The sequence below is a fragment of the Ranitomeya imitator genome, chromosome 7, assembly GCF_032444005.1.
Source record: "Ranitomeya imitator isolate aRanImi1 chromosome 7, aRanImi1.pri, whole genome shotgun sequence".
In the NCBI taxonomy this organism is placed as follows: Eukaryota; Metazoa; Chordata; class Amphibia; order Anura; family Dendrobatidae; genus Ranitomeya; species Ranitomeya imitator.
The window spans coordinates 39,391,681-39,410,223 of NC_091288.1; the positions used below are offsets into that span (position 1 = coordinate 39,391,681).

The window sequence follows — 18,543 nt, forward strand, 5'->3', positions numbered from 1 at the left end:
TTAGATGATAAAAACCTGGTATTTTCATAGAGGTGCGTAGACTTTTTATTTCCGCTTTATATATTAGAGCTAAGAGCGTAGGAAAGTTTTGAACAATTCTTTATAATCTATGCCATCTATGGTTTTACATTCGACTGCATCGAGTTAATGATAAATTCAGCAGTGCTATCCATATTCCTGGCGTTATACATTTATGCAGCACATTAGCAGACAATACCCTCCGCACACATCAGTATGCCGTAATATGATGAAGCCCAGTGTAATTGCGTCTATTAGTAAAATGCTAGAGTATAACGGTATATACAGAACATAAATATAAAAGTTTTGAAATCTATTTCGGAGCTCAAAAAACATACCGAAGAAGGAGTTTTGAAATAAAGCTTGTGTTCAATGGCATTCCAACACTCTTTTTCTCCCCAAGGCCACTTTGATGAGATTTGTGTCTCTGCAGCCAGTGATTTACTGCTTGACTCCATGATTTAGTGTCAGAAAGTCAATTTCTTTCTAAAACATAAATGATCGAGATTGTCCTTAATTTTGCCACTAACGTGAAACCTTGATAAAATACCAACACGGCCGGACTGCGAAAGTAATTTATTAAAGATGTGAAGCCGCTTTCTGTCTCCATCAAAAATCTTCAGGAGTAATTGGACTGAGAAGACAATAAGAAAAAGGTTTTTTGTTTTTTTTTAACATCCTAACTGACGTCATCGATTGATCATCGACTGAAGGCATTTTGTCACTAAGCATGTCTTTGTCCAAAAGACGTAATATCAAACCATCGTATTAAGCGCAATGCCAAGATAATCTCAACTGTGACACTTCAGATCTGTCTAGACAAGGGATGACTCCTACATGGAGCCAGATTTACAGAAAAATCGATATTTTGCTATAAAGTTACTGAGGTTTTTATAAGAATTATTAAATATTTGATGGATATTTTTACCTATTAATTAATTTCAATTGTGATTTTTTAACGCATTAGACTTTATACAGAATATGTAGCACTAAGGGAAGAATTTAACACTCCAACGTGTAAAGCAATGGTATTTTGACCATCATTAGGGTACCCGCAATTTCCCTGCAAACACCCAACACCGATCATTAAGGGGCCCTCTAACCTGCTCACTATTAGTAGCCTGTAAAGGCAAATATAGGAACTCATTCAGGTTTTATTATATCTTTATTCATTGTTGCACAAATAGTCTCTTCAGAAAGAAATAGAACTGGAACTCTGGTGGCAGCTAGGGTTGAGCGAAACGGGTCGTTCATTTTCAAAAGTCGCCGACTTTTGGCAAAGTCGGGTTTCATGAAACCCGATCCGACCCCTGTGCGGGGTCGGCCATGCGGTACGCGACTTTCGCGCCAAAGTCGCGTTTCAATGACGCGAAAAGCGCCATTTCTCAGCCAATGAAGGTAAACGCAGAGTGTGGGCAGCGTGATGACATAGGTCCTGGTCCCCACCATCTTAGAGAAGGGCATTGCAGTGATTGGCTTGCTGTCTGCGGCGTCACAGGGGCTATAAAGGGGCGTTCCCGCCGACCGCCATGTTACTGCTGCTGATCTGAGCTTAGGGAGAGGTTGCTGCCGCTTCGTCAGAAGCAGGGATAGCGTTAGGCAGGGTCCATTAACCACCAAACCGCTTGTGCTGTAGCGATTTCCACTGCCCAACACCACCTTCGGTGTGCAGGGACAGTGGAAGCTACATTTTTTTTTTTCCCCCTCAGCGCTGTAGCTCATTGGGCTGCCCTAGAAGGCTCCCTGATAGCTGCATTGCTGTGTGTACGCCGCTGTGCAAACCAACTGCTTTTTTCAAAGCACAAATCCTCTTGTTCCTTCCTTTCTGCACAGCTATCTTGTTTGTTTGTCCACACTTTTTATTTAATTTGTGCATCAGTCCACTCCTTATTGCTGCCTGCCATACCTGGCTGAGAATACTGCAGGGAGATAGTAATTGAAGGACACTCCCTGTTGTTTTTTTTTTTTTTGTGGGAGATTAAGATTGACATTTCTGCTAGAGTGCCATCCCTGTCTGTGTCATCTCTCACTCAGTGGGCCATAGAAAGCCTATTTATTTTTTTGCTTGATTTGGGTTATAAAATCTACCTGAAAAAATCACTACATCAATCAGTGGGAGAAAAATATTGGCCTCAGGGCTTGTGTGCCACTCTTGACTCCTGTGTGCATCATCACTCACTCAGTGGGCCATAGAAAGCCTATTTATTTTTTTGCTTGATTTTGGTTCTAAAATCTACCTGAAAAAATCACTACATCAATCAGTGGGAGAAAAATATTGGCCTCAGGGCTTGTGTGCCACTCCTGACTCCTGTGTGCATCATCACTCACTCAGTGGGCCATAGATAGCCCATTTTTTTTTTTTTTTTGCTTTATTTGGGTTCTAAATTCTACCTGAAAAAATCAATAAATCAATCAGTGGGAGATTAATATTGGCCTTTGGGCTTGTGTGCCAGTCCTAAGCGTGCCATCTCTCTCTCTCAGATAGTGGGCCATAGACAGCCTATTTATTTTTTATTTTTTTTATTGGGTTTATAAATTTTCCCTGGAAAAAAAAAAAAAAAGTGGGAGATTAATATTGGCCTCTGGGCTTGTGTGCCAGTCCTGAGCGTGCCATCTCTCTCACAAATAGTGGGCCATAGAAAGCCAATTTATTTATTTTTTTTTGGTTTTATAAATTCTCCCTTAAAAAAAAAAGGGAGATTAATATTGGCCTTTGGGCTTGTGTGCCAGTCCTAAGCGTGCCATCTCTCTCTGTCTCTCAGATAGTGGGGCCATAGAAAGCCTATTTATTATTTTTTTTATTGGGTTTATAAGTTTTCCCTGGAACAAAAAAAAAAAAGTGGGAGATAAATATTGGCCTCTGGGCTTGTGTGCCACTCCTGACTCCTGTGTGCGTCATCTCTCACTCAGTGGGCCATAGAAAGCCTTTTTTTGTTTTATTTGTTTTCTAAATTCTCCCTGAAAAAATCATTTTATTTTCTTTGGTTTCTAAATTCTTCCTGAAAAAATCATTTTATTCTATTTTTTTTTTCCTAAAGTCTCCCTGAAAAAAAAACAAAAAAAAAACAAATCAGTGGGAGATTAATATTGCCCTTTCTGCTTGTGTGCCAGTCTTGACTCCTGGGTGTGCCATCTCTCTCTCTCTCTCCAATTGTGGGCCATAGAAAGCCTATTATTTTTTTAGCTTGATTTGGGTTCCAAAATCTACCTGAAAAAATCACTACATCAATCAGTGGGAGATAAATATTGGCCTCTGGGCTTGTGTGCCACTCCTGACTCCTGTATGCGTCATCTCTCACTCAGTGGGCCATAGAAAGCCTTTTTTTGTTTTATTTGTTTTCTAAATTCTCCCTGAAAAAATCATTTTATTTTCTTTGGTTTCTAAATTCTTCCTGAAAAAATCATTTTATTCTATTTTTTTTTTCCTAAAGTCTCCCTGAAAAAAAAAAACAAAAAAAAAAAACAAATCAGTGGGAGATTAATATTGCCCTTTCTGCTTGTGTGCCAGTCTTGACTCCTGGGTGTGCCATCTCTCTCTCTCTCTCCAATTGTGGGCCATAGAAAGCCTATTATTTTTTTTAGCTTGATTTGGGTTCCAAAATCTACCTGAAAAAATCACTACATCAATCAGTGGGAGATAAATATTGGCCTCTGGGCTTGTGTGCCACTCCTGACTCCTGTGTGCGTCATCTCTCACTCAGTGGGCCATAGAAAGCCTTTTTTTGTTTTATTTGTTTTCTAAATTCTCCCTGAAAAAATCATTTTATTTTATTTGGTTTCTAAATTCTTCCTGAAAAAATCATTTTATTCTATTTTTTTTTTTCCTAAAGTCTCCCTGAAAAAACAAAAAACAAAAAACAAATCAGTGGGAGATTAATATTGCCCTTTCTGCTTGTGTGCCAGTCTTGACTCCTGGGTGTGCCATCTCTCTCTCCCTCTGCAATTGTGGGCCATAGAAAGCCTATTATTTTTTTAGCTTGATTTGGGTTCCAAAATCTACCTGAAAAAATCACTACATCAATCAGTGGGAGATAAATATTGGCCTCTGGGCTTGTGTGCCACTCCTGACTCCTGTGTGCGTCATCTCTCACTCAGTGGGCCATAGAAAGCCTTTTTTTGTTTTATTTGTTTTCTAAATTCTCCCTGAAAAAATCATTTTATTTTATTTGGTTTCTAAATTCTTCCTGAAAAAATCATTTTATTCTATTTTTTTTTTCCTAAAGTCTCCCTGAAAAAAAAAAAAAAAAAAAACAAATCAGTGGGAGATTAATATTGCCCTTTCTGCTTGTGTGCCAGTCTTGACTCCTGGGTGTGCCATCTCTCTCTCTCTCTCCAATTGTGGGCCATAGAAAGCCTATTATTTTTTTTAGCTTGATTTGGGTTCCAAAATCTACCTGAAAAAATCACTACATCAATCAGTGGGAGATAAATATTGGCCTCTGGGCTTGTGTTCCACTCCTGACTCCTGTGTGCGTCATCTCTCACTCAGTGGGCCATAGAAAGCCTTTTTTTGTTTTATTTGTTTTCTAAATTCTCCCTGAAAAAATCATTTTATTTTCTTTGGTTTCTAAATTCTTCCTGAAAAAATCATTTTATTCTATTTTTTTTTTCCTAAAGTCTCCCTGAAAAAAAAAACAAACAAAAACAAATCAGTGGGAGATTAATATTGCCCTTTCTGCTTGTGTGCCAGTCTTGACTCCTGGGTGTGCCATCTCTCTCTCTCTCTCCAATTGTGGGCCATAGAAAGCCTATTATTTTTTTTAGCTTGATTTGGGTTCCAAAATCTACCTGAAAAAATCACTATATCAATCAGTGGGAGATAAATATTGGCCTCTGGGCTTGTGTGCCACTCCTGACTCCTGTGTGCGTCATCTCTCACTCAGTGGGCCATAGAAAGCCTTTTTTTGTTTTATTTGTTTTCTAAATTCTCCCTGAAAAAATCATTTTATTTTATTTGGTTTCTAAATTCTTCCTGAAAAAATCATTTTATTCTATTTTTTTTTTCCTAAAGTCTCCCTGAAAAAAAAAAAAAAAAACAAATCAGTGGGAGATTAATATTGCCCTTTCTGCTTGTGTGCCAGTCTTGACTCCTGGGTGTGCCATCTCTCTCTCTCTCTCTCTCTCCAATTGTGGGCCATAGAAAGCCTATTATTTTTTTTAGCCTGATTTGGGTTCCAAAATCTACCTGAAAAAATCACTACATCAATCAGTGGGAGATAAATATTGGCCTCTGGGCTTGTGTGCCACTCCTGACTCCTGTGTGCGTCATCTCTCACTCAGTGGGCCATAGAAAGCCTTTTTTTGTTTTATTTGTTTTCTAAATTCTCCCTGAAAAAATCATTTTATTTTCTTTGGTTTCTAAATTCTTCCTGAAAAAATCATTTTATTCTATTTTTTTTTTCCTAAAGTCTCCCTGAAAAAAAAAAAAAAAAAAAAAAAAATCAGTGGGAGATTAATATTGCCCTTTCTGCTTGTGTGCCAGTCTTGACTCCTGGGTGTGCCATCTCTCTCTCTCTCTCCAATTGTGGGCCATAGAAAGCCTATTATTTTTTTAGCTTGACTTGGGTTCCAAAATCTACCTGAAAAAATCACTACATCAATCAGTGGGAGATAAATATTGGCCTCTGGGCTTGTGTGCCACTCCTGACTCCTGTGTGCGTCATCTCTCACTCAGTGGGCCATAGAAAGCCTTTTTTTGTTTTATTTGTTTTCTAAATTCTCCCTGAAAAAAATCATTTTATTTTATTTGGTTTCTAAATTCTTCCTGAAAAAATCATTTTATTCTATTTTTTTTTTCCTAAATTCTCCCTGAAAAAAAAAAAAAAAAACAAATCAGTGGGAGATTAATATTGCCCTTTCTGCTTGTGTGCCAGTCTTGACTACTGGGTGTGCCATCTCTCTCTCTCTCTCCAATTGTGGGCCATAGAAAGCCTATTATTTTTTTTAGCTTGATTTGGGTTCCAAAATCTACCTGAAAAAATCACTACATCAATCAGTGGGAGATAAATATTGGCCTCTGGGCTTGTGTGCCACTCCTGACTCCTGTGTGCGTCATCTCTCACTTAGTGGGCCATAGAAAGCCTTTTTTTGTTTTATTTGTTTTCTAAATTCTCCCTGAAAAAATCATTTTATTTTATTTGGTTTCTAAATTCTTCCTGAAAAAATCATTTTATTCTATTTTTTTTTTCCTAAAGTCTCCCTGAAAAAAAAAAAAAAAAAACAAATCAGTGGGAGATTAATATTGCCCTTTCTGCTTGTGTGCCAGTCTTGACTCCTGGGTGTGCCATCTCTCTCTCTCTCCAATTGTGGGCCATAGAAAGCCTATTATTTTTTTTAGCTTGATTTGGGTTCCAAAATCTACCTGAAAAAATCACTACATCAATCAGTGGGAGATAAATATTGGCCTCTGGGCTTGTGTGCCACTCCTGACTCCTGTGTGCGTCATCTCTCACTCAGTGGGCCATAGAAAGCCTTTTTTTGTTTTATTTGTTTTCTAAATTCTCCCTGAAAAAATCATTTTATTTTATTTGGTTTCTAAATTCTTCCTGAAAAATCATTTTATTCTATTATTTTTTTTTCCTAAAGTCTCCCTTAAAAAAAAAAAAAAATCAAATCAGTGGGAGATTAATATTTACATTTGTGCTTCAGTGACAGTCCTGCGTGTGTGGCATCTCTCTCATTTGTTGCCACCAACAACAGAGTGTGTAACATTGTGCCTGATTTTCGTTGTGGTCTCACTCACCTGTAAAGGGGTAGCTAAATCATACTGAAGTTATAGCTCACCGTGTAATTTGTGTGACAGCAACAAATACCGTTAGTTTGTTTACGTTTTTAAAACAATGAGGAAGTATGGTGGAAGAGGTCGTGGCAGGGGGCGTTCATTGTCAGCTGGTAATGAGGGTAGTGGTAGTGGTGGAGCATCAGCTGGTCGTGGGAAAAAAAATATTGCACCTAAGTCTGGAGCTGTGGAGCCAGGTTCGTCGTCTGGCTACACAAGGCCTCGAACGCTCCCTTTTCTGGGAGTAGGAAAACCGCTTTTAAAGCCGGAGCAGCAAGAGCAAGTTTTGGCTTATCTTGCTGACTCAGCCTCTAGCTCTTTTGCCTCCTCTCGTGAAACTGGTAAATGTCAAAGCAGCGCGTCGTTAGTGGATGTTCACGGTCAGGGACAAGTCGCTTCCTTGTCCTCTTCAGCAAAAACAACAACAGAGAAGAATGCAGCAGGCGACACAACGGGTTACTCCATGGAGCTCTTTACACCTTTACACTCTTTTCACCAGTTTCGTAGTAGGAAACACTGCATCTAGGGCACCGGTGGCAACAATACCATCTCCCACCGTCTCTCAGTCTGCCATGTCCACCGGCACCCCCGCTAGTTCCACGATCTCCAGCTCTCCAGTCCAGCTCACCCTACATGAGACTATGGTTAGAAAAAGGAAGTACTTAGCCTCGCATCCGCGTACACAGGGTTTGAACGCACACATAGCTAGACTAATCTCGTTAGCTCTTTTGCCTCCTCTCGTGAAACTGGTAAATGTCAAAGCAGCGCGTCGTTAGTGGATGTTCACGGTCAGGGACAAGTCGCTTCCTTGTCCTCTTCAGCAAAAACAACAACAGAGAAGAATGCAGCAGGCGACACAACGGGTTACTCCATGGAGCTCTTTACACATACCGTCCCTGGCTTAGAAAGTGAAGCAGTTAACAGTCCATGCCCATTACAAGTTGAATCTGACATGGAGTGCACTGATGCACAGCCACAGCCAGACTACTATGCTGGTCCTTTGACCCCGATTGGCAGCCATTGGGGGAACAGGGTGCAGGCGGCAGCAGTTCTGAAGCGGAGGAGTAGGGGCCGCAGCAGACATCAACATCGCAACAGGTTCCATCTGCCGGGCCCGTATCTTGCCCAAAACGCGTGGCAAAGCCAAAACCTGTTGGAGGACAGCGTGGCCATCCGGTTAAAGCTCAGTCTGCAATGCCTGAAAAGGTATCCGATGCTAGAAAAAGAGTGCAGTCTGGCATTTTTTTAAACAACATCCAATTGATCAGCGCAAAGTCATCTGTCAAAAATGTTCAACTACCTTAAGCAGAGGACAGAATCTGAAAAGTCTCAATACAAGTTGCATGCATAGACATTTAACCACCATGCATTTGCAAGCCTGAACTAACTACCAAACGTCCCTTAAGGTTGTAGCACCCTCGGCCAATGAAGCTAGTCAGCAACGCAACATCCCTTCCGGCAGTGTAGGGCCACCATTTTCCGCACCACCTGCAGTATCTGTGCAGGTTTCTTTGCCAGGCCAAAGCAGTCAGGGAATCACCAGTTTCGTAGTAGGAAACACTGCATCTAGGGCACCGGTGGCAACAATACCATCTCCCACCGTCTCTCAGTCTGCCATGTCCACCGGCACCCCCGCTAGTTCCACGATCTCCAGCTCTCCAGTCCAGCTCACCCTACATGAGACTATGGTTAGAAAAAGGAAGTACTTAGCCTCGCATCCGCGTACACAGGGTTTGAACGCACACATAGCTAGACTAATCTCGTTAGAGATGATGCCCTACCGGTTAGTTGAAAGCGAAGCTTTCAAAGCCCTGATGGACTACGCTGTACCACGCTACGAGCTACCCAGTCGACACTTTTTTTCCAGAAAAGCCATCCCAGCCCTCCACCAGCATGTTAAAGAGCGCATCGTCCATGCACTCAGGCAATCTGTGAGCACAAAGGTGCACCTGACAACAGATGCATGGACCAGTAGGCATGGCCAGGGACGTTACGTGTCCATCACGGCACACTGGGTAAATGTGGTGGATGCAGGGTCCACAGGGGACAGCAAGTTTGGGACAGTTCTGCCTAGCCCACGGTCTAGGAAACAATTGGCTGTAGCCGTTCGCACCCCCTCCTCCTCCTCTTCGTCCTCCTGCAGAAGCGAGAGCTCGTCCACAGACCGCAGTCGCACAACCACTCCATCCGCAGCTGCCACTGTTGCACACCAGGTCTCCCATTATGGGGCAGCTACTGGCAAACGTCAGCAGGCTGTATTGGCTATGAAGTGTTTGGGCGACAACAGACACACCGCGGAAGTTCTTGTCCGAGTTCTTGCAGAAAGAAACGCAGTCGTGGCTGGGCACTGTAGATCTTGAGGCAGGCAAGGTAGTGAGTGATAACGGAAGGAATTTCATGGCTGCCATCTCCCTTTCCCAACTGAAACACATTCCTTGCCTGGCTCACACCTTAAACCTGGTGGTGCAGTGCTTCCTGAAAAGTTATCCGTGGTTATCCGACCTGCTCCTCAAAGTGCGTGGACTTTGCTCACATATCCGCCGTTCGCCCGTACACTCCAGCCGTATGCAGAACTATCAGCGTTCTTTGAACCTTCCCCAGCATCGCCTAATCATAGACGTTGCAACAAGGTGGAACTCAACACTGCACATGCTTCAGAGACTGTGTGAACAGAGGCGGGCTGTTATGTTTTTGTGGGAGGATACACATACACGGGCAGGCAGTAGGATGGCAGACATGGAGTTGTCAGGTGTGCAGTGGTCGAAGATTCAAGACATGTGTCAAGTCCTTCAGTGTTTTGAGGAATGCACACGGCTGGTTAGTGCAGACAACGCCATAATAAGCATGAGCATCCCCCTAATGCGTCTGCTGATGCAAAGTTTGACGCACATAAAGGATCAGGCGTCTGCAGCTGAGGAAGAGGAAAGCCTTGATGACAGTCAGCCATTGTCTGGCCAGGGCAGTGTACAGGACGAAGTAGCGGGCGAAGAGGAGGAGGAGGACGAGGAGGATGATGGGGATGATTATATTTTTAATGAGGAAGCTTTTCCGGGGCCACTGGAAATTGGTGGCGCGGCAAGGCCGGGTTCTGGTTTTTTGAGGGACACAAGTGACGTGGATTTGCCTGAAACTGCCCCTCAACCAAGCACAACCGCAGATTTGAGAACTGGAACTTTGGCCCACATGGCGGATTATGCCTTATGTATCCTCAAAAGGGACACACGCATAACTAAAATGATGAATGATGACGATTACTGGTTGGCCTGCCTCCTTGATCCTCGCTATAAAGGCAAATTGCAAAATATAATGCCACATAAGAACTTGGAACTAATATTAGCAACCAAACAATCAACTCTTGTTGACCGTTTGCTTCTGGCATTCCCTGCACACAGCGCCCGTGATCGTTCTCACACGAGCTGCAGGGGCCAGCAGACCAGAGGAGTTAGAGGGGCAGAAATCAGAAGTGGCGTTGGCCAGAGGGGTTTTCTGACCAGGTTGTGGAGTGATTTTGCTATGACCGCAGACAGGACAGGTACTGCAGCATCAATTCAAAGTGACAGGAGACAACATTTGTCCAGTATGGTTACAAACTATTTTTCATCCCTTATCGATGTTCTCCCTCAACCGTCATTCCCATTTGATTACTGGGCATCAAAATTAGACACCTGGCCAGAATTGGCAGAATATGCATTGCAGGAGCTTGCTTGCCCGGCAGCTAGTGTCCTATCAGAAAGAGTATTCAGTGCTGCAGGTTCAATACTAACAGAAAAAAGGACTCGTCTGGCTACCCAAAATGTAGATGATCTAACCTTCATTAAAATGAACCACAACTGGATTTCGAAATCTTTTGCCCCACCTTGCCCGGCTGACACCTAGCTTTCCTATGAAAAGGTCTTGCCTGTGGACTATTCTGAATGCCTTTTCCAATCTCGTAATTTTCTGCACCTGATTGTCCAGCATACGACATGTTTACACCTCACTAAATGGCCAAACTCCCCACACGGGGCCGTGGTATCGACACTTGGCGACAGCACCCGTGAGAGTGCAGTTTGTCTGAAGAGGTAGGTGAGCCCGCTTTTGGTCGACGGCACTGCCACTGGGTCCCTCCTAGTACAATAAAGTGTCTCTGGCGGTGGTGGTGCGCACCTAACGTCAGACACACCGTTGTAATATGAGGGGCCCTGGGCCTGTACCGCCGGCCACAGGACAGTTTCCCCCCACCCCAGCTCAAACAGTGCTCTACCACTTGCAAAATTATCTCACAGCTCCACCAATGTTTAGTCTATGCGCTGACATCCTTCAATGCCTGCCACTGACAATACCATTGTATTGACATTTTTGTTATGTTAGGCCTTCGATGCCTGTCTGTGGTCACTCCTTCCACTAGGCCTCCACTGACCACACCACTGCTGCCCGTGTACCCCTGTAACCAATTTAAAATTGCCTACAGCCATGTGTTATTATTTTAGGCCTTCGATGCCTGTCTGCAGTGACTCCTTCCACTAGGCCTCCACTGACCACACCACTGCTTCCCGTGTACCCCTGGAACCAATTTAAAATTGCCTACAGCCATGTGTTATTATTTTAGGCCTTCGATGCCTGTCTGCGGTCACTCCTTCCACTAGGCCTCCACTGACCACACCACTGCTGCCCGTGTACCCCTGGAACCAATTTAAAATTGCCTACAGCCATGTGTTATTATTTTAGGCCTTCGATGCCTGTCTGCGGTCACTCCTTCCACTAGGCCTCCACTGACCACACCACTGCTGCCCGTGTACCCCTGGAACCAACATCAGAAAATATAAAAAAAAGTATTTTGCTTATAAAAAAGAAAATACTGGAGAGATATCAAATGCAGACATTTTAACATTAAAAACAAACACATACAACAAAAATCTGGTACAGTACTAAAAATGGCCACCAGCTACAATAACTTTCTCCTGCAAGTAGTTAACTGAAAGGTTTTTTCAATTTTAAACACAGATATGGCATCCACCGAGTGTTGTCCTGTCGCGTCTTCTTTATATTATTGCCAAGAAGATGCAAAACAATGAAAATAATAAAATCATTATTTACCAAAAAAATAGAGTAAGTCAAAACCACATTGCAAATAAACATTCATTACAAATAAAGAAGCAGGGCGCGTCCGAGGGTGAGTATATACCTAATAAGAATATAATCACCCTCGGACGCGCCCTGCTTCTTTCCGACAGCCTACCTTCCTAAGAATCAGCCCTTCCGTGGTGTAGAGAGAGGGTTTGTTACACTCCAAGGTGTTCCCCAGGTTGCCTTTCCTGAGCTTCGATCTTCCGGCTCTCGTTTAGTAGTTGTTGGAAACTACGCTGCATTGGGCCTACAAATTGGGTATGGGGTGTAGAGAGATGGTGTGTTCCACTCCAAGGTGTTCCCCAGGTTGCCTTTCCTGAGCTTCGATCTTCCGGCTCTCGTTTAGTAGTTGTTGGAAACTACGCTGCATTAGGCCTACAAATTGGGTATGGGGTGTAGAGAGATGGTGTGTTCCACTGTAGAGAGATGGTGTGTTCCACTCCAAGGTGTTCCCCAGGTTTCCTCGCCAATGCTTCGATCATCATGCTCTCGTTTAGTAGTTGTTGGAAACTACGCTGCATTAGGCCTACAAATTGGGTATGGGGTGTAGAGAGATGGTGTGTTCCACTCCAAGGTGTTCCCCAGGTTTCCTCTCCATTGCTTCGATCTTCATGCTCTCGTTTAGTAGTTGTTGGAAACTACGCTGCATTAGGCCTACAAATTGGGTATGGGGTGTAGAGAGATGGTGTGTTACACTCCAAGGTGTTCCCCAGGTTTCCTCTCCATTGCTTCGATCTTCCGGCTCTCGTTTAGTAGTTGTTGGAAACTACGCTGCATTAGGCCTACAAATTGGGTATGGGGTGTAGAGAGATGGTGTGTTACACTCCAAGGTGTTCCCCAGGTTTCCTCTCCATTGCTTCGATCTTCCGGCTCTCGTTTAGTAGTTGTTGGAAACTACGCTGCATTAGGCCTACAAATTGGGTATGGGGTGTAGAGAGATGGTGTGTTCCACTCCAAGGTGTTCCCCAGGTTGCCTTTCCTGAGCTTCGATCTTCCGGCTCTCGTTTAGTAGTTGTTGGAAACTACGCTGCATTAGGCCTACAAATTGGGTATGGGGTGTAGAGAGATGGTGTGTTCCACTGTAGAGAGATGGTGTGTTCCACTCCAAGGTGTTCCCCAGGTTTCCTCGCCAATGCTTCGATCATCATGCTCTCGTTTAGTAGTTGTTGGAAACTACGCTGCATTAGGCCTACAAATTGGGTATGGGGTGTAGAGAGATGGTGTGTTCCACTCCAAGGTGTTCCCCAGGTTTCCTCTCCATTGCTTCGATCTTCATGCTCTCGTTTAGTAGTTGTTGGAAACTACGCTGCATTAGGCCTACAAATTGGGTATGGGGTGTAGAGAGATGGTGTGTTCCACTCCAAGGTGTTCTCCAGGTTTCCTTTCCTGAGCTTCGATCTTCCGGCTCTCGTTTAGTAGTTGTTGGAAACTACGCTGCATTAGGCCTACAAATTGGGTATGGGGTGTAGAGAGATGGTGTGTTACACTCCAAGGTGTTCCCCAGGTTTCCTCTCCATTGCTTCGATCTTCCGGCTCTCGTTTAGTAGTTGTTGGAAACTACGCTGCATTAGGCCTACAAATTGGGTATGGGGCGTAGAGAGATGGTGTGTTCCACTCCAAGGTGTTCCCCAGGTTGCCTTTCCTGAGCTTCGATCTTCCGGCTCTCGTTTAGTAGTTGTTGGAAACTACGCTGCATTAGGCCTACAAATTGGGTATGGGGTGTAGAGAGATGGTGTGTTCCACTCCAAGGTGTTCCCCAGGTTTCCTCGCCAATGCTTCGATCATCATGCTCTCGTTTAGTAGTTGTTGGAAACTACGCTGCATTAGACCTACAAATTGGGTATGGGGTGTAGAGAGATGGTGTGTTCCACTCCAAGGTGTTCTCCAGGTTGCCTTTCCTGAACTTCTATCTTCAGGCTCTCATTAAATTGTGGTTAAACGGAACAACTGCATTTGGCGTACTGGTTGGTTTGGGGCCTACTATCGGTGTCTGCCGCTCCTTGCTGATCTCCTGGTTTCCTGTCCTGAAATTCCGTTTTCAGGCACTCGTTAAGTAGTTGTTAATGTTAGACTGAATTTGGCCTACTAGTTGGGTTGGGGCCTACTATCGGTGTCTACCACTCCTTGCTGTTCTCCTCCACTGAACAAAGCTGTGCCGCCTGTTTACTACTGTTGCCAATTTTGAACTGCATTTCGACTACTTACTGATTTGGGCCTACTCTCTGTGTCAGCCTCTCATTCCAGTTGTCCTCCACTGCAATGCCCCCTGATTAGTCCTGTGTTACCAATTTTGAACTGCATTTAGCCCACTTTATTCTTTGGGCCTATATCTGTGTTTCCTCCTCATCCTGCCCATTGCCCAGCCAGTGATAGATGAGTCTGCTGGTACATTGACCCATAACGCAACATTTCCCGTGCACGCTACACTGCAAGATTGTGACCCTGCTGAAAGTCAGGTCCCCCTTCCCGCATACCATACCACCTTACACGGGGACAAACAGGAAGGTGCAGATGAAAGTGCAGGTTCCTTCATCAGGTGGGGGGAGGAATACTAGTTGGCGACGTCACTGGCACAGGGCCTCTCATGGTACGCAAAAGTGTTGCTGCCGGTGGGAGGCGCCCCCGCCGTGCAAACACACCGCTGTACTTTGAGGGGCCCTGTGCCAGTGCCAATGCCAACGAGTGGGCCCCCCCTGCTTGCTCAGGTTCACAGCACTTGCAAAGTTGAAATACTTACCTCTCCCTGCTCCACTGCCGTGACGTGGTCCAGATTTTCTGGGCCCACTAATTACTTGAACCAGCCCTACCCACCACAACTTTAGCCAAATGACCCCCAATTTCAAATGCCTTCCAATTATTATAAGGTAAATTACGCTTGACAAGCTTCATTAAGAAGAATGGATGGTTTTGACATTAAAATGGGCACTCTAGGTGTTTACCTGGCCCCCACTCACTGCCGACTATGCTGCCCCATTGACTTGCATTGGGTTTCGTGTTTCGGTCGATCCCGACTTTACGTCATAATCGGCCGATTTCACTCGACCCGACTTTTGAGATAGTCGGGTTTCGCGAAACCCGGCTCGACTCTAAAAAGGTCAAGGTCGCTCAACTCTAGTGGCAGCTATTAGAAATAGAATTTAAAAAAAAAAGACAATATCAACCCTTTAACAAGCCTTGATGCAAGACTAAAGGTACCTTCACACATAACGATATCGTTAACGATATTGTTGCTTTTTGTGACGCAGCAACGATATCGTTAAGGAAATCGTTATGTGTGACAGCGACCAACGATCAGGCCCCTGCTGGGAGATCGTTGGTCGCTGATGAAAGTCCAGAACTTTATTTCGTCGCTGGATCTCCCGCTGACATCGCTGGATCGGCGTGTGTGACGCCGATCCAGCGATGTCTTCACTGGTAACCAGAGCGCCGGAGGACAGACAGCGGTAGGTAAGTATATAGTGTTTGTTTTTTTAACGTTTACGCTGGTAACCAGGGTAAACATCGGGTTACTAAGCGCGGCCCTGCGCTTAGTTACCCGATGTTTACCCTGGTTACCGGGGACCTCGGGATCGTTGGTCGCTGGAGAGCTGTCTGTGTGACAGCTCTCTAGCGACCAAACAGCGACGCTGCAGCGATCAACATCGTTGTCGGTATCGCTGCAGCGTCGCTCAGTGTGAAGGTACCTTTAGGAAAAAAAAAACTAAACTGTAAACTCCATTTGCAAACACTTGTTTCTGGGTGTTTACCCCTCATCAGTGCAAAGTACTTCTGCATTGCACTAATGAGGGGCAAACATCTCAAAACATGTGTTTGCAAATGGAGTTTCAGGTTTGTTTGTTTTTTATCTTAAATCATGTGTCAAGGCTCATTAAAGGATTGGTATTATCTTTTAGGATTGGTACCGCCAATAAGTGGCACTTGAGTTCCAGTCTTGATTCTCTCTGAAGAGGCTATTTGCTCATTTAAAATATCAGAGGAGCATTGCACAAGGAGAACCATTACCACATAAACCCTTTGTTGTGACTTTCACAACAGACATCAGTTTTAGGTATATGTCAAAGCCTTCTCAAATTACAACAGTAGATTCTCAACCCAGATATGATGGGGCTGTTAAAAGCCCACCAGTACCACTTATTCTGGGAGGCCAGTGTTCTGCTACATGCAGGAATTAACTGGTCATTTTACACAAATTAACTTATTATACAGAGTGGGCCATTTATATGGATACACCTAAATAAAATGGGAATGGTTGGTGATATCAACTTCCTGTTTGTGGCACATTAGTAGAGGAACCTTTTCAAGATGAGTAGTGACCATGGCGGCCATTTTGAAGTCGGACATTTTGGATCCAACTTTATTTTTTTAAATGGGAAGAGGGTCATGTAACACATCAAACTTATTGAAAATTTCACAAGAAAAACAATGGTGTGCTTGGTTCATAGGTAACTTTATTCTTTCATGAGTTATTTACAAGTTTATGACCACTTATAAAATGTGTTCAAAGTGCTGCCCATTGTTTTGGAGGTAAGCACCTGGCAGCGGTTTCTCATGGAAAACACAAGAGTTCCTTGCCAAGCTGGGCATTCCTGTATATCAGGGTTTTGGGAAAATTAGGCCGACAGGTATCTGATGTATCTGTCCAGCTTCATCGTGTCAATAGTGCAACGTACAGAACCTGAGGAGCACAGGAAATATACTGATATGGGTTTACCATCCAAAACAAATGACTGAATAGCATACAGGACAGAAAAATAAGGACAGAACAAAGGATTTATATTAAAATTATTTTTTTTTAAAGGAAATTAGGGAATGTTTAAAAGGTTCATATAACATTAGAAAACAGGGTCTTATTTTATTTTTTACAAAAACAGCACCACTCCTGTCTATTGGCTCTGCCTATTATTGCAATACAAACTTAAATTAAGCTGTACTGCAACAACAGACATAACCTATGACCAAGCGTGGCACTGTTTCTGGGGGAAAAATAGCATATCTTTTCTTCAAATCTTAGAATGTCCCTGAAATCTACATGATATAGTGGAGGCTTATCTGATATAATGTGCTCATTCTGCTATTTATTCTGGGATAGAAAACAATTTGTTCTTCCTCCTTCAAAATCCGAGTTCCATACTGCGTTTTTGGTTGAGTGAAAATTCCTGTTCATTTTCACAGTACTGCTAATATATTCATTTAGATACAGTAATTATACAGCTCAATGGAGAAAATGACTTGCCTGAAGGTGCAATTCACTGTATCTGAGGTTAATTTGCTTGAAACAAAAATGCTTGCAAGACAAACACACAAATACAATACTGCTTAAAGAGGTTGTGCACTACTTTTTCATTGATGACCTATCTTTAGGATAGGTCATCAATGTCTGATCAGCTGGGGTACGACACCCGGTACGCCCGCTGATTAGCTGTTCTTGGGGTCAGAGGTGGTTGCCGATGGCTGAAATTGCTCAGTGGCTGAGGTTCTCCATCTTCTGGTAGTGGCTGCAGCAGGGAATAAACAAGGAGGTAGTGGACAAATGACTTCATGACCTAGGCCTCCGACTGTTAAGATCCATCATGATTCGTTAGCTTGTTTGATGGATCTGTCACAATCTATCCAGATCTGCTAATGGGTGGATTAGTTTTCCATCAAATTTCCATTTTTCATATGCTGCATCAATAGTAGAAAAATGTAATGTTAAAAATTATAAAACAAAAAACCTGCTATATTCACCCTCCGTAGTCCGCCAAGCCGCTCGCGCCTGCCGCCATCTTCCGTCGCGAGACCGGTAAGTCATCTGGGTAATTTTGCAATGCATTCTGGGAACGGAAGATGGCGGCAGCCGCACGCCTATCGCCGGAGCTTCAATGGATCCCAGGGGGTGAGTATATAACTATTTTTTATTTTAATTATTTTTTTTAACAGGGATATGATGCCCACACTGCTGTATACTACGTGGGCTGTGTTAGATACCGCGTGGCTCTGTGCTGTATACTACATAGGCAGTGTTATATACTATGTGGGCTGTGCTAGATATTACGTGGCCACTGTTATATACTGTGTGGGCACTGTAATATACTACGTGACTGCACAATATACTATGTGACTGGGCAATATACTATGTGACTGGGCAATATACTATGTGGCTGGCAATATAGTACGTGACTGGGCAATATAGTACTTGACTGGCCAATATACTACATGACTGGGCAATATACTACGTTGGCTGTGCAATATACTACGTGACTGGGCAATATACTACGTAGCTGGGCAATATACTACGTGGCTGGGCAATATACTACGTCACTGGGCAATATACTACGTGGCTGTGCCATATACTACATATGACAAATCACAGCTCTCTTTTTATAGGTCTAGATAAAGCAGACTAGGAAAGCACAACACGTACAAATAATGCTCTGGAAGGCATATCATATGCCACTGCTTGGTTTCTGAGGCCGGTGACTGTAGCACATCTCTTTCTACAGACTGTATAGGAAACGTTTCTGTCCTTAGAGCTCGTGAATGTTGCCATATTTTTGGTCCATGTGCGATTCGATAAAACATTGGATCGCTCTCGGACCGTGCACATGTCCAACTGACAGAATGGAGAAGATGGGGAGATTTTTTTCTTCATCTTCTCCTCA

The 18,543-nt window shown here is 43.6% G+C and overlaps 1 protein-coding gene across 1 annotated transcript in view; it reads right to left on the reverse strand.

Annotated features, from left to right (window-relative positions):
- The window catches only part of STK39 (serine/threonine kinase 39), a 339,349-nt gene that overhangs the window by 134,375 nt on the left and 186,431 nt on the right, over positions 1-18,543 (reverse strand). The gene's annotated exons all lie outside the window — the stretch shown is intronic.